The sequence below is a fragment of the Mus caroli genome, unplaced genomic scaffold, assembly GCF_978045245.1.
Source record: "Mus caroli unplaced genomic scaffold, Mus_caroli_1 scaffold_8, whole genome shotgun sequence".
NCBI classification, from domain to species: Eukaryota; Metazoa; Chordata; class Mammalia; order Rodentia; family Muridae; genus Mus; species Mus caroli.
The window spans coordinates 60,741,091-60,765,777 of record NW_028227263.1 but is presented as its reverse complement, the minus strand read 5'-3'; the positions used below and the strand labels follow the sequence as shown (position 1 = coordinate 60,765,777).

General features: G+C 37.5%; 2 pseudogenes; one reads left to right on the top strand and one right to left on the bottom strand.

Annotated features, from left to right (window-relative positions):
• Nucleotides 1–24,687, top strand: part of LOC147002943 (vomeronasal type-2 receptor 116-like) — a 438,646-nt pseudogene that overhangs the window by 250,565 nt on the left and 163,394 nt on the right.
• LOC147002944 (vomeronasal type-2 receptor 116-like) overlaps nt 9,940–24,687 on the bottom strand; it is a 41,563-nt pseudogene continuing 26,815 nt past the window's right edge.

Here is a 24,687-nt window from a genome sequence, read left to right as displayed (position 1 = left end):
GAACTATCAATCCTGAATATCTATGCTCCAAATACAAAGGCAGCCACATTCATTAAAGAAACTTAAGTAAATCTCAAAGCACACATTGCACCTTATACAATAATAGTGGGAGACTTCAACACACCACTTTCACCAATGGACAGATCATGGAAACAGAAACTAAACAGGGACACAGAGAAACTAAGAGAAATTATGAATCAAATGGATCTGGCAGATATCTACAGAACATTCTATCCTAAAACAAAAGGATATACCTTCTTCTCAGCACCTCATGGTACCTTCTCCAAAATTGACCACATAATTGGTCACAAAACGGGCCTCAACAGATACAAAATTATTGAAATTGTCCCATGCATCCTATCAGATCACCATGGACTAAGGCTGATCTTCAATAACAAAATAAATAATAGAAAGCCAACCTTCACGTGGAAACTGAACAACACTCTTCTCAATGATACCTTGGTCAAGGAAGGAATAAAGAAAGAAATTAAGGACTTTTTAGAGTTCAATGAAAATGAAGCCACAACATACCCAAACTTATGGGACGCAATGAAAGCATGAAATCTCATGAATGGGTATTGGATCTTGTCAAATGCTTTTTCCGCATCTATCGCGATGACCATGTGGTTTTTGTCTTTGAGTTTGTTTATATACTGGATTACGTTGATGGATTTCTGTATAATGAACCATCCCTGCATCCCTGGGATGAAACCTACTTGGTCAGGATGGATGATTGTTTTGATGTGTTCTAGGATTTGGTTAGCAAGAACTTCATTGAGGATTTTGCATCAATATTCATAAGGGATATTGGTCTGAAGTTTTCTATCTTTGTTGGGTCTTTTTGTGGTTTAGGTATCAGAGTAATTGTGGCTTCATAGAATGAGTTGGGTAGAGTACCTTCTGTTTCTAGTTTGTGGAATAGTTTGTGAAGAACTGGGATTAGATCTTCTTTGAAGGTCTGATAGAACTCTGCACTAAACCCATCTGGTCCTGGGCTTTTTTTAGTTGGGAGACTATTAATGACTGCTTCTATTTCTTTGGGGGATATAGGGCTGTTTAGATCATTAACCTGATCTTGATTCAACTTTGGTACCTGGTATCTGTCTAGGAACTTCTCCATTTCATCCAGGTTCTCCAGTTTTGTTGAGTATAGCCTTTGTAGAAGGATCTGATGGTGTTTTGGATGTCTTCAGGATCTGTTGTTATGTCTCCTTTTTCATTTCTGATTTTGTTAATTAGGATGCTTTCCCTGTGCCCTCTAGTGAGTCTGGCTAAGGGTTTATCTATCTTGTTGATTTTCTCAAAGAACCAGCTCCTTGATTGGTTGATTCTTTGAATAGTTTTTCTTGTTTCCACTTGGTTGATTTCACCCCTGAGTTTGATTATTTCCTGCTGTCTACTCCTCTTGGGTGATTTTGCTTCCTTTTGTTCTAGTGCTTTTAGGTGTGTTGTCAAGCTGCTAATGTGTGCTCTCTCTAGTTTCCTTTTGGAGGCACTCAGAGCTATGAGTTTTCCTCTTAGAAATGCTTTCATTGTGTCCCATAAGTTTGGGTATGTTGTGGCTTCATTTTCATTGAACTCTAAAAAGTCCTTAATTTCTTTCTTTATTCCTTCCTTGACCAAGGTATCATTGAGAAGAGTGTTGTTCAGTTTCCACGTGAAGGTTGGCTTTCTATTATTTATTTTGATATTGAAGATCAGCCTTAGTCCATGGTGATCTGATAGGATGCATGGGACAATTTCAATATTTTTGTATCTGTTGAGGCCCGTTTTGTGACCAATTATGTGGTCAATATTGGAGAAGGTACCATGAGGTGCTGAGAAGAAGGTATATCCTTTTGTTTTAGGATAGAATGTTCTGTAGATATCTGCCAGATCCATTTGATTCATAATTTCTCTAAGTTTCTCTGTGTCCCTGTTTAGTTTCTGTTTCCATGATCTGTCCATTGGTGAAAGTGGTGTGTTGAAGTCTCCCACTATTATTGTATGAGGTGCAATGTGTGCTTTGAGATTTACTAAAGTTTCTTTAATGAATGTGGCTGCCTTTGTATTTGGAGCATAGATATTCAAGATTGATAGTTCCTCTTGGAGGATTTTACCTTTGATGAGTATGAAGTGTCCCTCCCTGTCTTTTTTAATGACTTTGGGTTGGAAGTCAATCTTATCAGATATTAGAATGGCTACTCCAGCTTGTTTCTTCATACCATTTGCTTGGAAAATTGTTTTCCAGCCTTTCATTCTGAGGTAGTGTCTATCCTTTTCTCTGAGATGAGTTTCCTGTAAGCAGCAAAATGTTGGGTCTTGTTTGTGTAGCCAGTTTGTTAGTCTATGTCTTTTTATCGGGGAGTTGAGTCCATTGATATTAAGAGATATTAAGGAAAAGTAATTGTTGTTTCCTGTTATTTTTGTTGTTAAAGTTGGCATTTTGTTCTTGTGGCTGTCTTCTTTTAGGTTTGTTGAGGGATTACCTTCTTGTTGTTTCTAGGGCGTGGTTCCTGTCCTTGTATTGGTTTTTTTCTGTTATTATCCTTTGAAGGGCTGGATTCGTGGAGAGATAATGTGTGAATTTGGTTTTGTCCTGGAATACTTTGGTTTCTCCATCTATGTTAATTGAGAGTTTGGCTGGGTATAGTAGCCTGGGCTGGAATTTGTGTTCTTTTAGTGTCTGTATAACAATCGTCCAGGATCTTCTGGCTTTCATAGTCTCTGGTGAAAAATCTGGTGTAATTCTGATAGGGTTGCCTTTATATGTTACTTGGCCTTTTTCTCTTACTGCTTTTAGTATTCTATCTTTATTTAGAGCATTTGTTGTTCTGATTATTATGTGTTGGGAGGTATTTCTTTTCTGGTCCAGTCTATTTGGAGTTCTGTAGGCTTCTTGTATGTTCATGGGCATCTCTTTCTTTAGATTTGGGAAGTTTTCTTCTATAATTTTGTTGAAGATGTTTGCTGGTCCTTAGAGTTGAAAATCTTCATTCTCATCCACTCCTATTATCCGTAGGTTTGGTCTTCTCATTGTGTCCTGTATTTCTTGGATGTTTTGAGTTAGGATCTTTTTGCATTTTACATTTTCCTTGATTGTTGTGCCGATGTTCTCTATGGAATCTTTTGCACCTGAGATTCTCTCTTCCATCTCTTGTATTCTGTTGCTGATGCTCGTATCTATGGTTCCAGATTTCTTTCCTAGGGTTTCTATCTCCAGTGTTGCCTCATTTTGGGTTTTCTTTATTGTGTCTACTTCCCTTTTTAGGTCTAGTATGGTTTTGTTCATTTCCATCATCTGTTTGGATGTGTTTTTCTGTTTTTCTGTAAGGACTTCTACCTGTTTGATTATGTTATCCTGTTTTTCTTTAAGGATTTGTAACTCTTTAGCAGTGTTCTCCTGCAATTCTTTACGGGATTTTTGTGCTTCCTCTTTAGTGTCTTCTGCCTGTTTAGCAGTGTTCTCCTGTATTTCTTTAAGTGTGTTATTAAAGTCCTTCTTGAAGTCCTCTACCATCATCAGGAGATATGCTTTTAGATCCGTGTCTAGCTTTTCCAGTGTGTTGGGGTGCCCTGGACTGGGCGAAGTGGGGGTGCTGGGTTCTGATGATGGTGAGTGGTCTTGGTTTCTGTTAGTAAGATTATTACATTTACCTTTCACCATCTGGTAATCTCTGGGGTTAGTTGTTATCGTTGTCACTGTTTAAAGATTGGAGCAGAAGCTGTGTTCCACTCACCAGCAGTCTCTAAATCCTGTGGCGGGGGTCGTGGGTAGCTGGTGGTACCCCGGTGCTGGTCCAGCCGGAAGAGGCCTGTGGTCCTACTCAGGCCGGTTTTCTGCTTCCCTAACTAATGCAGTCTCAGGTCCCGCGCGCAATTTGATTGGAGCAGAAGCTGTGCTCCACTCACCAGAAGTCTTAAGATCCTGTGGGGGGTGTTGTGGGTAGCTGGTGAGTGTCAGCCGACCCTGCGCCCCAGCTGCCCAGGTGCTTTTCTGACCGGAAGAGGCTTGTGGCCCTATGTAGGCCGGTTTTCTCTCTCCCCAACCAGAGCAGTTTCAGGTCCCGCGTTTTTGGACTGGAGCAGAAGCTGTGTTCCACTCACCAGCAGTCCCAAAATCCTGCGGCGGGGGTCGTGGGTAGCTAGCGGGTGTCAGGCAACCCTGCGCTCCAGCTACCCCGGCGCTGATCCGGCCGGATGAGGCCTGTGGCCCTACTCAGGCCGGTTTCTGCTTCCCTAACTAATGCAGTCTCAGGTCCCGCTCGCAATTGGATTGGAGCAGAAGCTGTGCTCCACTCACCAGAAGTCTTAAGATCCTGTGGCGGGTGTTGTGGGTAGCTGGCGAGTGTCAGCCGACCCTGCGCCCCAGCTGCCCCGGTGCTTTTCTGACCGGAAGAGGCTTGTGGCCCTATGTAGGCCGGATTTCTCTCTCCCCAACCAGAGCAGTCTCAGGTCCCGCGTGATTGGACTGGAGCAGAAGCTGTGTTCCCCTCACCAGCAGTCCCAAAATCCTGCGGCGGGGGTCGTGGGTAGCTGGTGGGTGTCAGGCAACCCTGCGCTCCAGCTACCCCGGCGCTGATCCAGCCGGATGAGGCCTGTGGCCCTACTCCCTCTGAAGGATTCTTAAGCACTCTATGGCTTTAGGCTTGCCACCTGAGTTCATATATTCGGTTGCACATAAGGGGTAATAAATTTCTTCATATTTATCCTTTCATCCATTTCCCTTATGATTCCATCCTTGTCAGTAGACATGAACATCAGGCCTGATTCCTCTTGGGCAAATTTTCTAACAAGTCTAGTTCATTAAATCAGTATTCTGATGACCATTTGAAACAGTTAACTCAGATACATCAGGTATTCCAAAAGAGCTTTACTAGATATTATTCCAATGATTCCAATTGAACTCAATTGAACTCAGTAATAAACAACTTAACAATATCATGCAATACCTGCATGTGTCACCAGCACATGTAGATATTAATTTTATAATGTTTCTTTTTCAGTGTTTTCTTCTTTCTTAATTCTTAACTATGAACCAAATTACTTTTGTGTTAATGTTACGGAAGAATAAGTAATTTCAATATAAATTTTTCAGAATCTTAGTTCGTAAACGCTGAGTTTGTAGGAAAGAAGGCTAGCAAATTTTTTCTTTCATTTTTCTTTAGTAAGGTTAAACAACAAGTTGAGTGCACAGAATGTCATTCTTAAATAATCTCAAAAAATTTAACCTTAATTGTTATATTGGATAAGATTTCCAGTCTATTATAATGTAAGAGCAATTTGCATAATGATTCATCATTAAAAATGTACATAAGCACTAGAATATATGCAGTTTGAATTACCATTTAAAGTTACTTATAAACATTTTTATTTATTCCTTTTCTGTGTTAGTTTCCTTGATGGAAGATTTTGTGAAGGGTATATATAAGCAATAGGATGGAAAAAATATACCTGAAAGGAGTGAAAAAATCTCCCTATTAAAGACAATTTAAAAACTCTGTATGTGGCTGGGCATATAACCTATTGATCGTTGTTTTTTTGTTTGTTTGTTTCTTTGTTTGGTTGGTTTGGTTTTGTTGGGTTTTTTTTTTTTTTTTTGTATTATTTGTTAGAAAAGAGTTCCTAAAAGATACCAGTTTTGGAATTCATTTGCTTTTGTTTTGTTTTGTTTTGTTTTTTTTTGTTTTGTTTTTTGTTTTGTTTTTCCTAGTTGCTATATATTTCATTGGCCTTACTGTCATATTGAAAAGAAAACCTTAATATTTTTCTATGTAGTTCCTTTATAGTTTTATTTTTCCACTATTTGTTGATATATAATAATATTCTTACCTAATTCTTTCTATTTCCACATTTATCATCCACAGAACATTGTGTACTTTACTTTTGACTCCTATGATGTCTACTTTTTGCCGGAAAGAGTGTTTAGGATAAGTGCACATTCAATGAAAGATAGTCATGTTATTAGGGTGTGGAATTTACTAAATAATAAAAAATCTGTATTTCTTTTCTTAGGGACAGATTTTCTTTTTCTAAAATTTCCCATAATTAATACCAGTGATGGAATTGTGTATGCGCCTATCAGCTTCACATTTGAATGTGATCTTTCTTAGATTTTCAAGGTTTTGTGTTTCCTGATGTAGTCCTTGGGATTTTATACCTGCCCTGGTGTATCTTAGGGTAAGTTTTCTTCTAGACATCCTCCACCTCTGTAACTTACATTTAGTCTGCTCAGATTACTGCAGTAATTCCTGTGGCCTGAAGAACATGTATTAACTATGGTATCCTCAGACTAGAATATTTTGTAGTTTTTCATTATCACCCCTTAGTTCAATCATTTCTCTCTGTTAGTTATCATATGCAAATAAATAGAAACTTATGAGATATGTTTAAGAGCTCTCTTGAATTACATAATTAATTTAAGAAACCTGGGTCCTATACACCATGCCCATATATGTATCAGAAGTTTAGTTTTTGTCTTCATGAAGGTTTTTCAACAACAGGAGCAGGGAAATATAGGACTAGTCTGAAAATTCCTAGCATGTTGACTTTTTTTTTTTTTTTTTTTTTTTTTTTTACATTGTAAGGGAGGGAAGAAAATAAAGTCTGTTGGTGAACCACCACCAACATTTTTGCTTGGCCTAAAACACTACATACTAAACAACCCTCATTACAGGCATGTTAAATCTGCCTATACAATCTTGACTCAGGTGTCACGGATACGACCAAGTATCTTCCAGTTGCATTTAATGCACTCTCCACAAGAGGGAGTTAAATCCTGGTGCTGTAAGGAAGAAGAAAAAGATTTTGGCTAGAGAAGCTATTTCTGTGGTTCCTCTAAGAAGATGTGATATGTGAGTGAAGCTCTCCTGTTAGTGGATGTGTTTCAATCCATACTTCACTGTTATTGCTAGGTTCAACTCATAGCAATTGGTAAAGATAGGGAAAACAAACTGTTTAGTGAAGAAAGGAAGTGAAGATTCTAAATTCATACCACTTTCCTAGAAGGAGAAACACACAAATCTTCCAGGAAGAAGTTTAGACCAGAGTTCTTTGGAAATTACATGCTGTCTCTAAACTTTTAAGTGCACTGAAGGTTATGCAATGTATAACATTCCCATTTTTGTGCTGTTATTTTCATGTTGGGTTGTTATGGTGTGAGTGTTTTCTGATTCTGAAAGTAACTGCTCACTAATATTGTGGTAAGCAAAAACAATAAAACATACTGGTTCACAATATTGGACATTTTTGGAGTTCCCTATCAGGAGTGAATATATATGTATGTTGCATATACCCAAGAAGACTTTTATAATTGAACAACCTCAAGATTGTATGAAAGGATTTGGAAACTTAACTCCATATCAGATCCTTAACATCATTCTATGCCATAAAGTTACAAAAATAAACAAATAGGTCTTTCTTATAATATAGACATACATTGACTAACGAGTTTTCCTAAAGATACATTCTCCAACTGAATATGACCATGTCTGGAATTTCACTGAGAATTATTCCTGTCACAATTTCCATTAAAGAGTCCAATGACTTTCTTTACTGGTGTAGACTTCTTAAATCATGAATTATCAAAATATTTTAAACCTATTTTTAAAATGTAGATTATGCATATACTGCACCCGTGGAATAATCTATAAACAAAACATATATTTTCTATGAGAATATCTTAATAAGCTTATAGAATATTTGATGTCTAGAGGTTTGTAAATTATTCAGTTTTACAGTCCACACAGTAATTCTTGAACTTACACTTTCTTCAAAAATAATATTAAATTTCTACCTAGATTAATTTTTCATATGTTAACCAATGATTCTTTTGCCCACTTAAAAAATCTATTCTTAGTTCATATGAAATAATAAGTAGGATCTGTCCTTTTACATCAAATAGTAGATTTTCAATATTGTCAGACTTTTAGAATTGAATTATTGTGGAAATATCACTGGTGACTTGTTGGAAGCCTGGAGCTGACTGTGATGGATAAATGGAGTCCATGGTGGTGACCCTAGCTGAGACTATTATCAGAATACAATAGAGAAACTGAGGCAACCAGAATCTATATCTGAGCAGGACATTAAGACAGGAGAAGAATAAAAATACATCCAAAAAAGCCATCAACCCCAAATTTTCTATTGCAAGATGTGATGTGTGGAGCAGTCTCTGAGGTAGCAGACAAGCAATGACCACTCCAGACTAAGACACATTACATTTAAGAGAGCCTGCAATGAGGACTATAAATGATGTTCTGAGAAACTTCATCCTGCACAGAATAGAGGCAAGTGCGTAGAATAACTGTCAAACATCAGGTGATCTTGCAAATGAAATGAGTGGGTAAGAGAAGTAAGCAAGTTTTACTACAAGAAGAACTAAAAAGTCAACTACTCTGGAACTAAGAAGAGAACATGTATGGACTATACCTAGATCCTTTACAAACGTTTAGCAAGTGTGATTCTTGGTCTTCATATGGGTCCCATAAGAAGTGGAGCAGATTTGTCTCAGTTTTTATTCCTTGCTTTGACACCCCTTTACACATCCTGGACTGTTTGGTTGGTTGTCATTGTTAGGGAATGTACTGAGTCACATTGCATGGAGCAGTAAGCAAGGGGATGGGTTATCTTTCTTTGTGGCATGAGCATCAAATGGGAGTAGTAAGTTTGTTAGTCTACAGGGAGACGAACAGGAGTGTGGTTGCGATATAAAATGAATATATTAAGATATTCCTATATTACCCCAACAATTTAGCACAAAATTTCATGAAATCTTCATGGTCCTATATATTTTACTGGGAAGTAAGCTTCAAAATATAGATGACATTTGTATAATAGCCTAGAAAATATCTTTAATTGCTTTCTTTTGTTCATTTAATATATTAATGAATGCAACCCAATTATATCCATTCTGGAAATAAATACAACTTTCACCTCATTTCATCACAATGTTCTCTTTAATTTCATTTGGTCTACCCTGTATTTTATTTTCCACACATTACACGATTAAACATTTTAGAATTGACTGTTGTATGTAATACAAATAAGATATAAATAAGCATTTTTTATTTTCTTTGACTATGTCTTGGATGATAATCCTAAGTATTTAGAAAAGTATTTAATAATATGACCACTTAGCAACAAAAAGATACATATTATTATGGATATTTTACATCCTCAGCCATGAGGTTTTCAACAGCATTGCAATATAAATCCTAAAAGCCCTTCCTTATGAGCAATTTTCAATTTAAACTGACACCAAATTATTAATATAAAACACCATAATTTTAATCATCCTAAGTACTGTGACATCATTGCACATATAAAATCATTTAATTAATCTTTGTAAAGTTTTCACAACTCTTTATAAGGGGTACTCCTATTAATGGTAATTTATATACATCATCCATGTAGCAATATTTGTTCTTTAAAGTAGTGACATTTTAAAAATTGTACTGAACATGGATATCAATGGATATGAAATGAAATAATTTTGAATTCAAAAATCCAATTTCGCCGGGCGTGGTGGCGCACGCCTTTAATCCCAGCACTTGGGAGGCAGAGGCAGGCGGATTTCTGAGTTCGAGGCCAGCCTGGTCTACAAAGTGAGTTCCAGGACAGCCAGAGCTATACAGAGAAACCCTGTCTCGAAAAAACCAAAAAAAAAAAATCCAATTTCCCAATATCATGCAATTAAATAATAAGACCTATCCAGCATTATGTGTGTGTGTGTGTGTGTGTGTGTGTGTGTGTGTGTGTGTGTGTGTGTGTGTGAATAAATAGTTTGATCCAGTAGATTGAGGTAAGGTCATCAGTTTTAATTTATTACTCCAATTGTATTCTACATTTTTATGGGAGAATTTTCAAATTTTGACATAATATTTGAGTAGTAGAGTCCAACCTTGTGGTGATACAGATGTATTTGGTAAGCTATATGAGTGGTTAAATTTGATTGAGATTTTAAGTTTTAGATTGTGGTTTCATGAACTTGTAAAAAGAAATTTTCTGTGGTCTTAATAAAATAATGTAGTGCTTTGAGGCAAAGAAACAAAGAAGCAGTCTTGCACTAGAGTCCAAGATACAGAAGACCTCTGTAGCAATTATAGCCTTGCCCTTGTTACAGTGGTGGTCAGAAAGAATATTGATCCATACACTACAGAATGTCAGCATGTGGAATGTCAGGAGCTTACTTTCACTGTATGTATCAGACAAATTCATGGCCAGGAAAGCTACAGTAAAATTGAATGCTGCAACAGAGCCTATGTATCCTAGGACATAGTAGAAGGCCAACATTAAACTATTGCTGCAAAAAAAGATGATGTGGTCATGTACCATGTATACATGAACATGAACAAATGGAGGAGAAAATCCCAGTGAGATTCCACAAAGAATCATTTGGATCAAGGTACATATGAGAATGATGTAGTTTGGTTTACCTGACAAAAGCAGCCCTCAATCTTTCTTCCTGACAAAATGATCTTGAATGCCAGTACTAAAGTAACTGTCTTTGTAAACATATTAGAGGAAGCCATAGTGTGCAAAATGGAAAAAAGTTGTCTGCTGCAGGATACATCTGTTCATAATACGATGACCATGTACAGCAAGAAATATATAAAACAAATATGATGGAGATGAGTAGGACATAACTGAGGGTTTCACTATTGACCTTGACTATGGAAGTGTCTCTGTATTTCAAGAAGAAACACATACAACAGTTGTAAGTGCAAGGAAGCACAGAGACAAGTCAGTAAGTGCCATGACTCAGGGGTCTTTATAAGCAAAGAAGGGCACAACGTTTTAGAGGAAGTGTGTTTGATATCTGTTGGTATAGTGGTCCTCTGAGCACTTCAAACACTGATCCATATTTACTATAGAAAGAGACATATTCTCAAATTTAATTTTTCTGTATTTATCACAACATATACTAAATTAATGCATTGGAAAATCATAACTAAAATAGGCTTTCATATTGTGGGTGTTATTTGGGAATATAAATGTAGAAACTGCATAAGATGTGATCCTAGATACCAATGATAATCACTTTTATGCTATTTTTAATAATGCCTATCAATATTTATCATATATATATATATATATATATATATATATATATATATATAATTTAAAAAACATGAATGTATTCTACCGTAATATTCACCTTTCTACAATAACATAACTTGGTTTGGTTAATCATGGAAGAAGACTTTTGTCCTTCATAATTTTGTATATTATGCAAATCATGAACTAAAAGGAGTCATGTCCATGTATCTTATGGTCTAATTATTAGCAATAAGTTTGTCCCACATGTGGTTAAAATTGGTTCTTTGGACATAAAACTACACCACTTCCTTTCTTAGAAAAGTACCTACAATCAACATTTTGCTAAGTGATTATGATCTCTAACTAGGTTTGAAATTCTTGAACTTATGCACACATCTAGGCCTATCCCTCATAGTTCATTGTAGAAACTTGCCTATGAAAAAGACACCATGCATGGGGAAAATCATACTTATTAAAAATTACAGTTTTATAGTACTGTCCAATGAATACATAAACAAAAATCAATTCCTCACTAAAACTCAAAATTCCAAAATAAGAGTTATAAAGACTGTAAGAGCTAGAAGATCAGATTTTGATGTGAGACTGAATATCCCAAAATAAAAACATGGAATATGGGGTTCCAAGAAAATGTTCTTAGGTAGCAAGCTGGAGTTGCCATAGTAGTATCAATAAAATAGACTTTCAACAAAAAAATTTTCAAAGTGAGGAGTAAAGATATTTCATTATCATCAAAGGGAAAATCCAGTAAGAGAAAGAGTCATTTCTGAACATCTATGCCACAAATGCAAAAGCACCCACACTCATGAAAGAAACATTACTTAAGCTCAAAATACACATTGGACTCCACACAATAATAGCCAAGAGGAATGGACAGAAGAAAATAGTCAAACACAGGGCAGAAATAAACCAAATAGAAACAAAGAGAAAGTAAAACTAACTAATAAATCTAAAAGCTGGTTCTTTGAAAGAATCCACAAGATAGATAAACCACTAGCCAAACTAAAGAGCTCATAAGCAGTATCCAAATTGACAAAGTAAGAAAATAAAAGGTAGATATAACACCAGAAAGAGAGGAAATTCAAAAAATAATCAGATCCAATTACAAAAGACTCAACAAAACTGGGAAATTTAGGAAAAAAAATTGTTGATTTTCTAGACAGATACCACATACCAGAATTAAATCATGAGCAAAAAAAACTATCTAAACAGGCACATATTGCACAAGGAAATAGAAGAAATCATTAAAAAATCTCCCAAACAAAAATCACTGAGCCAGATAGATTTAGGTCAGAATTTTAACAGACCATCAAAGCAAAACCTTATACCAATATTCTTCAAACAATTCCATGATAAAAAAAAAGGGGGGGAACACTACTTAATTCATTTTATGAAGCCACAATTACTCTGATTCTTAAGCCACACAAAAGTGAAACCAAAAATGAGACTTTCAGGCCAATATTGTTCATAAAAGTTAATGGGAAAATACTCAATAAAATTCTTGCAAACCGAATTCAAGAAAAGATCAAAACCATCATTCACAATGATCAAGTAGGCTTCATCCTAGTGATACAAGGTTGGTTCAATATACAAAAATCCAGTAACATAACCCACTATATTCACAAACTGAAAGAAAAAAAATCACATGACCATCTCCTTAGATGCAGAAAAAGCCTTTGAAAAAGTGCAATAAATATTTTTTAAAAGTATTGGAGAGATCAGGAATTCAAGGCCCATATATAAACTTGATATAAGCAATTTACTGCAAACCAACAGCCAATATCAAATAAATGGAGAGATACTTGACGCAATCCCACTAAAATCAGGGACAAGAAAAGGTTACCCACTCTCTCAACAGTATTCAATATAATACTAAAAGTTGTAGCTAGAGCAATAAGACAATAAAAAAGGATCAAGGAGATACATATCCGCAAAGATATCTATATCACTATTTGCAGATGATATGATAGTATACATAGGTGACCTCAAAAATTCTACCAGAGGAAATCCCCACCTGATAAACAACTTAGCAAAGTGCCCAGATATAAAATTAACTCAAATAAATCAATAGTCTTCCTTTATACAAAAGATAAACAGGCTGAGAAAGAAATTAGGGGAAACAACTCTCTTCACAATAGCCACAAATAATAGATCATACCTTGGATCAACTCTAACGAAACAAGTGAAAGACCTGTATGATAATAACTTCAAGTATCTCAAGAAAGAAAGCAAAGAAGAGCTCAGAAAATGAGATCTCTCATTTTCAATACAATTCCCATCTAATCCCAATACAATTCTTCAAAGATATAGAAAGAACAATTTTCAAATTCATCTCTAAAGGCAAAAAGCCCTGAATATCAAAAATAATTGTTAATAATAAAGAACCTTCTGGGGGAATCACTATCCATGACCTAAAATATTACTACAGATAAATCATCATAAAAACTGCATAGTATTGGCACAGAGACAGACATTTTGATCAGTTGAATAGAATTGAAAGCACAGAAATAAGGCCACACCCTTATGGGCACTTGAACTTTGACAAAAATCCAAAGAATACAATGGATAAAAGAAAGCATCTTCCATAAATTGTGCTTGTCTGACTGGCTGGTTTTATATAGAATAATGAAAATAGACCCATATTTGTCACCTTGCACAAAGCTCATGTACAAGTGGATAAAGGTCTTCAACATAAAGTCAGATACACTGAATCTAATAGAAGAGAGAGAGGTAAAGATTCTTGCACTCATTGACACAGTAAATGTTCACTCTCTAAGATTAAGAATTGATAAGTAGACCATGGGTACAATCTTTGCAGGCAGTCCCATGGTCCCTAGAGGAGAGGAGTATCCACTCCTGGGGATCTAACATGCCCAGGATCTTAGCAGCACTGGTGAAAAGAACATATCTGCTCTAACAACACTGGAGTGACTTGGACCTGCAGTATCCAGAAACTCAGGAACACCACCCAACCAATGGCTCATGTTCCTTCTGTTTGGTGGCACTCTACCATGGGCACAATCTCAGCAGATAGTCTCAAAGACCTCAGACATGAGGAGTCTCCAATCCTTGGGGCTCTAACATGCACATTATCTTAAGATTCCAGAATTCCAGGATACCAGGAGCTTGGTCACACCAGGATTTCAGGGTCTCGGAGGTAGTGTGACTCGCAGGAACTGTAACACACCAGAAGCTCAGGCTCACAGTATCCCAAAACCATAGAATCACAGAGAAATCCTGACTCTGAGAAGTTCTTACTCAACCAGGATTACAGGAATGACAGTCTCCAATCAGATATAGGGATGACAGGGAGTACTTTTGATAATCACATGGCAGCAGGCAAGTATAGGAACACAAGAGACTCACACAAGCTGAACTGACTGGAAGAATCAAAGACCAACATAGTTGCCAAGAAGATGTTCAGACCAGCTGAGCCACCTGGATAGAGCACTTTGCAACTTGTTGAGCTGCCTATAGGCTTTGAAGTGTGCTCTAGATCTCCAGCTTTTAAGAGCTGTCATTCGTGCTTGGATGTTTGTGTGTGTGTGTGTGTGTGTGTGTGTGTGTGTGTGTGTGTGTGTGTGTGTGTGTTATGGCTGTCTCTGAGTCGTTTCTCTACTTACTGTAAGTATCCTCACAAGGCTAGATTTTGTGGTATCCTTATTTGATCTGTCATAAGTTCCCTGACTAGGGTAAGTAGATATTTTTTCATGACTTCCAGGAAAAGTGTCACTCAATTGTGTGTGTGTGTGTGTCCACAAAGTTCAGAATAGGATGTACAGTTCTCTGAAGCTGGAATGAACCACCCAATGTGGGTGCTGGTCCTCTTGAAGAGCAGAGAGTGCTCTCTGTTTACTAAGCCATCTGTCCAGCCCCACCATTCTTTAGATTTTATCATTATGATCTTACCCTATGAATAGGTGCTGCAGAGTCCATATTCCATATCCTTTCAGACAGACAAACTCTTAACAGCAGTTAACAGGGAGGGTTCTCTAGTCGCTGGGCACCCAAATGCATCAGATGATTTTACCAACACCCCTCTATAGGATTGTATCCACTGAGCAGGTAAGAAAACTAAGCCTCAGAAAAGGTATATGCTGAGCTAGCAAGTAATAAGACCAGCACTCCAGCTATCCTGTTGGCATCTGAGCATGCCCTCTTGGGTTCTGGGTGAAGCAGAAGGGAGGTCCTTGCTGTCCTGGGTTGGGGAAGGCGAGGGTTAGATTCTCCAGCCTGAGCTTTGCTCCCTTTTCTTAGGAACTTGTTCCTCTGTAGATCCTTAGCCCCCACATGTCCTCAGTTTACATAAAATTACCTAGTCACCAGCCACTATACCCAGGAATCAACCCTCTCTCTGCCTGGAGATGTGAAAAATGGCTCCAATCATCCCCTCTGAGTTTGGGTTTAATGCAATGTTTTATTAATGGTGACTATTAGAGCAAAGCAGAGAGCCCACTGTGAGTGGCTACATGCCTCCCTCCAGAATGTTCTCTGCTTGCAGAAATGAGAGGCCAAGAGAGGTAAGATACCACCTTAACCTCAGTTATACCTCGTGGTCACCTTCCACACCCTAACCGCTGGCGAACTGAATACCACTCTTGCCTGGCATGTTCCACCCACTGCTAATGCTTGGTTGCTTTCCTGACTGACAAATTAGGTGTTTGAACCAAATGTGGGAGAGGAAATGGGTGATGACAGCTGCCCACCCTGCAACTAAGAGGTAGGCATGAGAAGGGAGGGGCTCCTTGAATACCATGTCTCTCCTTGCTATGACTGAGTGTTTCAAGAGAGGGGACAAATGACTGCGAACCCGAGGTGAGTTTCCTATCTAGTCACACTTGTAGGTGTGCCACTGGTTCAAGGCTGACTTCTCTCCCAGCTTTTAGACAGGCCATCCTAAGAGATGGGCCAGACAAGTTCCCTTAGCCTGATCAGATGAATAAAACTGAGGGCTGGAGAGCAACAGTTTCTTAACACTAGAAATGGAAGCAGGATTCGAATTCAAGACTTTTTGACTATCTATGGTTCTCCTCCTCTCTACACATACCGAGCTTTGTCAAAGGGCTATAGCTAAATCACAATGAGGAAGGGACTTGCGTGTCTTTTTCTCTACTGCAAAAGTAGACATTGAACCAACAGACAGGCTGAGAATGGGAAAGCGTAGGAAAGTGACGATTTATGAGATCCTGTATAATCTTATTAGATTTGCTAAATGATTTCCACAGACATGCACAAAGGAGATAGGGACTATTGACTTGGTTCTTGTGATCAGACCCAGACACCGTTCCAGACACATTATTTGTAGACAGTCTCTGTGTCCTCTGACCAGGCTACAAGGGAAGAGAGGCAGAGGCTAGGTGGGCAGAGAGATGGGGAGAGATGCCTAAGCTATCTGGGAGACTTGAGGACCTGAAAATCTTCTAGAAAGAGGTGGCATCCAAGAAGGACTTGAAAGAAAACCATGAGGTAGCCAAGCAAAGAAGATGGTAATGTGATAGCCATTATACCGTTCCCTACAACAAACATCTTTGATGCCCTATGGGCATGAGGAGAAGTTCATCTTGGCTCACAGTTTAGGAAGTGCCAGTCCAGGACTGATGGTCTCCATTGCATTTGGGACTGAGGTAAACACATCATCGCTGGGCACATGACAGAGCCAAGCTGCTGACCTTATGAATGAAAAGGGAGATGGAACCAGATGTCTCCCCTTCATTCCCTCCATCCGTACCTCTCTTCCTCCTCCCCATCACTAGCACATCCACAGGAATCAGGGGAACTCATGATCCACCTCTTAAAAGGTTCCAGCCTTCCCACCCATAACATCATACTGGAGATCAAGCCTTTACCACAACAGTCATGTAAGATCCAACCTTAGCAGAAGATAATTACAGACTAAAAGAGACAGAGTCATGGAACTTTGTGAGAAAGAATTAATGAGGCCCAAGGTTTAAAAAGGAGGCTAGAGAGCCCACACAAGGCTGAATGTGATGGTTTCTTGGAATTAACAGCATCTAGAATCATAACAGAGACACTTCTCAGGGCATGTCTGTGAGAGATTATCTGGATAAAATAAATTGCAGTAAGACCTCTGCTACATGTGGATGGCATATATATATATATATATATATACATATATATATATATATATTTGGCTGTTACTTCATTTACTGTTATGAGTCATAATGTAAATATCTGACATATGACCCCTGTGGAGGTCATGACCCACAGGTTGAGAAACATTGTCCTAGACAGTGAATGGAGGATGAAGGATGGAGGATCCTGGCTGAATACCAGCATTCATCTCTGTGCTTTAGGACTCCAAATACTTTGATCAAGCTGTAGCCACAAAGCCTTCCCTGCCATAATGGGCTGTATCTCAACTCAGAGCCAAAATTATTGACCTCTCCTTCCTTAATTTGCTATGTCAGGTATTCTGCCCTAAACCTATCTGGTCCTGTGCTATTTTTGGTTGGGAGATTTTTAATGATTTCCTTTATTTCCTTGTTAATTATGTGCATGCTTAGAAAGTTTTTCTGCTGGTTATTTAACTTTGGTATGCAATATATGTCTAGAAAACCATCCATTTTTTCTAAAATTTCCAGTTTTATTGAGAATAGACTTTTGCAGTAGGATCTGATGAATTTTTGAGTTTCCTCTATTTCTCTTCTTATGTTTTCTTTTTCATTTCTGGTTTTGTTAATTTGGATACTGCCTCTGGGACATTTAGTTAGTTTGGCCAGTGGTTTATCTATCTGGTTGAACCAGCTTTTGATTTTGTTGATTATTTGTATTGCTCTCTTTGTTTCTATTTGGAACATTTCTACCCCATGTTTGACTATTTTTTTCTGTTTATTCCTCTTGGGTGAGTTTGCTTCTTTTTGGTCTAGGCCTCTCAATTTTGGTAAGTTGCTAGTGTAAGATCTCTCCAGTTTCTATACCAGGGCACTTCGTGCTATAAATATTCCTCATAGCACTGCAGTCATTTTCCCCATAAGTGTGGGTATGATGTTCAATATTTTCATTAATTTCCAGAGTTCTTTATTTACTTTCTTTATTTCTTCCTTGACCAAGTTATCAACGAGTAGAGAGTTGTTCAGTTTCCAAGTGTATGTGGGCTTTCTGTTGTTTTTTCTGTTATTGAAGAGCAGCCTTAATCCATAATGATCTAATAGGACTCATATTATTATTTCAATCTACTTGTATTGGTGGAGGGTTGTTTTGTGACCAAATATATGTTCAGTTTTGGAGAACGTATGGGGAGATGGTGAGAAGAAGGTATATCCTATTGTTTTAGGATATAATGTTCTATAGATATTTGTTAAATCCATTTGTTTCATACTGTCTCTTAGTTTCAGTGTGTCTCTTTTTAGTTTTGATTTCAATGACCTGTACATTGTTGTGAGTGTGGTGTTGAAATCTCTCACTATAATTGTGTGGGATTCAGTGTGTGTTTTGATCTTTAGTAATGCTTCTTTTATGAATGTGGGTGCACTTGCATTTGGGGCATAGTTGTTCAGAATTGATTCTTTCCTAGGTGGATTTTTCACTTTTATTAATATGAAGTATCCTTCCTCATCAGGCTTCATAGATTTTTGTTGAAAGTATAATTTATTGGTTATTAGTATGGCAACTCCAGCTTGTTTCTTGGGATCATTTGAGGTAGCCTCTGTCTTTGTTATTGAGCTGTGTTTCTTTTATGCAGCAAAATGCAAGATACTGTTTTTAATGCTGCTTTTATTTTGGAAATAATACTACTAATAATTATACTACATATAATACACTATTAAAATACTAACAATTATAATTATACTACATATAATAATTATATTACATTTAAACATTACCTATCATTCCTACTCCCATATAACTCTCCTTCATTTTTCAATTTTCCAAGCTCTTAATACAAATATCTCTGCATATATATAGTCTGTATAACACTACTTACATGCTTTCAGTTAATACAATTTTATTATAAACTGATTATTCATTGGTGTGCTTTCTTTGGGAAAGGAAACTTTCTCAACTGTCAATATTCTTTCATTGTCTGTTAGACTTATGACAACTTGTTGTTGATTGTCTTTGGGCTTCCACTGTGGTATTTCTAAATTTTTGGTTATTGAACAATTTGTGTTTAAACAACAATGTCTGTGAGATTTTTATGTGTACCACTGTGAACTTTGTGAGCTACATAGTCATCCATTAAATTATTTTCATCTATCTTTTACAATCTTTATGACTATTATTTTTGATTTTGGGTTTTAGTGAGTAATTGATTTTTGTTCGTGTATCCATTGGACAGAACTCCAAAACTGTAAATTTTTGATTTTCTATGATGCTTTGTGTTCTCCTCTTAGGCAAATTTCTACAATGTACTGAGAGGAATAGGTCTATCTGTGTGTATTAGGACAAGTATTTCAAACCTACTTATAGGTCAAAAATGGTTTAGTAAATATTAGTTGTAGGTACTTTTCTAAGACAAGGAATGGTGGAGTTTTATGTCTAAGGAAGCTCTTGAAACCACTTGTGGGACAAACTTATTGCTGATAATTAGACCATAAGGTATATGGACAAGGATTCTTCTAAATTCATGATTTGCTTAATATACCAAGATATGAAGGACAAAAGTCTTCTTCTATGATTAACCAAACCAAGCTATGTTATCGTAGAAAGGTGAATATTATGGTAGAATTATATATATATATATATATATATATATATATATATATATATACATATATATGTATGTATATATATGAATATATAAGATAAATAGTTATTGGCATTATCAAAAATAGATTGCATAAAAGTAATTATCATTGGTAAATAGGATCACATCTTATGCAGCTTCCACATTTATATTCCCAAATAACATCCACAATATGAAAATCTATTTTAGTTATGATTTTCCAATACATTAATTTAGTATATGTCGTGATAAATACAGAAAAATTAAATTTGAGAATATGTCTCTTTTTATAGTAAACATGGGTCAGTGTTTGAAGAGTCTAGAGGATCTGTATACCTACAGTATATCAAGCACATTTCCTCAAAAATGTTGTGTTATTTCTTGCTTATGAAGACCCCTTGGTCATGGCACTTACTGACTTGACTATTTGCTTCTCTGCTCTTGAGCAAGTGTGTGCTGAATCTTCTTGAAATACAAACAGAATCCTATTGTCCAGGCCAATAATAAAACACTCATGTGGAGGTCTTCTGTATCTTGGCCTCTAGTGCAAGACTACTTCTTTGTGACTTTGCCACAAAGTGCTATACTATTTTAAGTCCACAGAAAAATTTTTTTTACAAGTTCAGAAAACCATATTCTGAAACTTAAATCTTAATCAAATTTAACCACATACATAGCTTTCCAAACACATCTACATCAGCACAATGCTCCTTTCTACCATTCAATATTATATCAAAATTTGAAGATTTTTCCATAAAATAATTTAGAATATAATGTGAACAATAAATACTAATATATGACCCTGAACTCAATCTACTGTGTCAAATCATCTAATCACAGTTGTAGATCTCTAATGCTGGTTAGTCTATTATTATTTAATTGCTAGGAATCTAGAAATTGTGTGTTTGAATGAGAAATTATTTCATTCGATAACTATTTCAAGTATAATTTTTAAATTATCAGTACTTTACAGAAAAAAAATATTGCTACATAGATAATGTATACAAATACCAATAAATAAGAGAATCTATTATAAAGAGCAGCAGGAAACTTTACAAAAATTAATTAAATAATTTTGTATGTGAGATTATGTCACAGCACTTAGGATGACTAGAATTATGGTGTTTTATTTATTTATTTATTTATTTTTTTAGTAGTAGACTTTCCTCTAGGGCTTTTAACCTTTCCAGCCATAGAATTACAAATGATGATTTTAGGTTTAATTAAAGATTTGTTAATTACCTACAGATACAAGGATTTGGGGGATGTCTTGATGCTTTGATCATTGCTGTCTAACAGTTCAGTTCTTTTTTTTTTTTGATTTTTAATATTTTTATTACATATTTTCCTCAATTACATTTCCAATGCTATCCCAAAAGTCCCCCATAGCGCCCCCCACTTCCCTACCCACCCATTCCCATTCTTTTGGCCCTGGCATTCCCCTATATTGGGGCATATAAAGTTTGCAAGTCCAATGGGCCTCTCTTTACATTGATGGCCGACTAGGCCATCTTTCGATACATATGCAGCTAGAGACAAGAGCTCCGGGGTTCTGGTTAGTACATCATGTTGTTCCAACAATAGGGTTGCAGATCCCTTTAGCTCCTTGGGTACTTTCTCTAGCTTCTCCATTGGGAGCCCTGTAATACATCCAATAGCTGACTGTGAACATCCACTCCTGTGTTTGCTAGGCCCCGGCATCATCTCACAAGAGACAGCTATATTTGGGTCCTTTCAGCAAAATCTTGCTAGTGTATGCAATGGTGTCAGCGTTTAGAAGCTGATTATGGGATGGATCCCTGGATACGGCAGTCTCTAAATGGTCCATCCTTTCATCACAGCTACGAACTTTGTCTCTGTAACTCCTTCCCTGGGTGTTTTGTTCCCAATTCTAAGAAGGTGCACAGTGTCCACACTTTGGTCTTCATTCTTCTTGAGTTTCATGCGTTTATCAAATTGTATCTTATATCTTGGGTATCCTAAGTTTTGGGCTAATATCCACTTATCAGTGAATACATATTGTGTGAGTTCCTTTGTGATTGTGTTATTTCACTCAAGATGATGCCCTCCAGGTCCATCCATTTGGTTAGGAATTTCATAAATTCATTCTTTTTAATAGCTGAGTAGTACTCCATTGTGTAAATGTACCATAATTTCTGTATCCATTCCTCTGTTGAGGGACATCTGGGTTCTTTCCAGCTTCTGGCTATTATAAATAGGGCTGCTATGAACATAGTGGAGCATGTGTCCTTTTTACCAGTTGGGACATCTTCTGGATATATGCCCAGGAGAGGTATTGCTGGATCCTCCGGTAGTACTATGTCCAATTTTCTGAGGAACCGCCAGACTGATTTCCAGAGTGGTTGTACAAGCTTGCAATCCCACCAACAATGGAGGAGTGTTCCTCTTTCTCCACATCCTCGCCAGCATCTGCTGTCACCTGAATTTTTGATCTTAGCCATTCTGACTGGTGTGAGGTGGAATCTCAGGGTTGTTTTGATTTGCATTTCCCTGATGATTAAGGATGTTGAACATTTTTTCAGGTGTTTCTCTGCCATTCGGTATTCCTCAGGTGAGAATTCTTTGTTCAGTTCTGAGCCCCATTTTTAAAAGGGGTTATTTGACTTTCTGGAGTCCACCTTCTTGAGTTCTTTTTTTTTTTTTTTTTTTTTTTTTTTGAGTCTTAAGGTGTTCCCATCTTATAGGGAGCATAGTGTTTCTCTTTCTTTTTTTTATTATACTTTTTTTTAATTAGATATTTTCCTCAATTACATTTCCAATGCTATCCAAAAAGTCCCCAATACACTCCTCCCCCAGCCGCCCACCCACCCACTCCCACCCCTTGGCCCTGGCATTCCCCTGTACTGGGGCATATAAAGTTGGCAAGTCCAATGGGCCTCTCTTTCCATTGATGGCCGACTAGGCCATCTTTTGATACAAATGCAGCTAGAGTCAAGAGCTCTGGGGTACTGGTTAGTTCATAATAATGTTCCACCTATGGGGTTGCAGCTCCCTTTAGCTCCTTGGGTACTTTCTCTAGCTCCTCCATTGGGGGCCCTGTGATCCATCCAATAGCTGACTGTGAGCATCCACTTCTGTGTTTGCTAGGCCCCGGCATTGTCTCCGGATCCATCCCATAATCAGCTTCCAAACGCTGACACCATTGCATACACTAGCAAGATTTTGCTGAAAGGACCCAGATATAGCTGTCTCTTGTGCTTCTCTTTCTTTTTTTTTTTTTTTTTACATATTTTCCTCAATTACCTTTCCAATGCTATCCCAAAAGTCCCCCATACCGCCCCCCACTTCCCTACCCTCCAATTCCCATTCTTTTGGCCCTGGCATTCCCCTATATTGGGGCATATAAAGTTTGCAAGTACAATGGGCCTCTCTTTCCAGTGATGGCCGAGTAGGCCATCTTTCGATACATATGCAGCTAGAGACAAGAGCTCCGGGGTACTGGTTATTTCATCATGTTGTTCCAACTATAGGGTTGCAGATCCCTTTAGCTCCTTGGGTACTTTCTCTAGCTTCTCCATTGGGAGCCCTGTGATCCATCCAATAGCTGACTGTGAGCATCCACTCCTGTGTTTGCTAGGCCCCTGGATAGTCTCACAAGAGACAGCTATCTTTGGGTCCTTTCAGCAAAATCTTGCTAGTGTATGCAATGGTGTCAGCGTTTAGAAGCTGATTATGGGATGGATCCCTGGATACGGCAGTCTCTAGATGGTCCATCCTTTCATCACAGCTCTGAACTTTGTCTCTGTAACTCCTTCCCTGGGTGTTTTGTTCCCAATTCTAAGAAGGGGCACAGTGTCCACATTTTGGTCTTCATTCTTCTTGAGTTTCATGCGTTTATCAAATTGTATCTTATATCTTGGGTATCCTAAGTTTTGGGCTAATATCCACTTATCAGTGAATACATATTGTGTGAGTTCCTTTGTGATTGTGTTATTTCACTCAAGATGATGCCCTCCAGGTCCATCCATTTGGCTAGGAATTTCATAAATTCATTCTTTTTAATAGCTGAGTAGTACTCCATTGTGTAAATGTACCATAATTTCTGTATCCATTCCTCTGTTGAGGGACATCTGGGTTCTTTCCAGCTTCTGGGTATTATAAATAGGGCTGCTATGAACATAGTGGAGCATGTGTCCTTCTTACCGGTTGGGACATCTTCTGGATATATGCCCAGAAGAGGTATTGCTGGATCCTCCGGTAGTACTATGTCCAATTTTCTGAGGAACCGCCAGACTGATTTCCAGAGTGGTTGTACAAGCTTGCAATCCCACCAACAATGGAGGAGTGTTCCTCTTTCTCCACATCCCCGCCAGCATCTGCTGTCACCTGAATTTTTGATCTTAGCCATTCTGACTGGTGTGAGGTGGAATCTCAGGGTTGTTTTGATTTGCATTTCCCTGATGATTAAGGATGTTGAACATTTTTTTAGGTGCTTCTCTGCCATTTGGTATTCTTCAGGTGAGAATTCTTTGTTCAATTCTGAGCCCCATTTTTTAATGGGGTTATTTGACTTTCTGGAGTCCACCTTCTTGAGTTCCTTATATATATTGGATATTAGACCCTTATCTGATTTAGGATAGGTAAAGATCCTTTCCCAATCTGTTGGTGGTTTTTTTGTCTTATTGATGGTGTCTTTTGCCTTGCAGAAGCTTTGCAGTTTCATGAGGTCCCACTTGTCAATTCTCGATCTTACAGCACAAGCCATTACTGTTCTATTCAGGAATTTTTCCCCTGTGCCCATATCTTCAAGGCTTTTCCCCACTTTCTCCTCTATAAGTTTCTGTGTGTCTGGTTTTATGTGAAGTTCCTTGATCCACTTAGACTTGACTTTAGTACAAGGAGATAGGAATGGATCGATTCGCATTCTTCTACATGTTAACAACCAGTTGTGCCAGCACCATTTGTTGAAAATGCTGTCTTTCTTCCACTGGATGTTTTTAGCT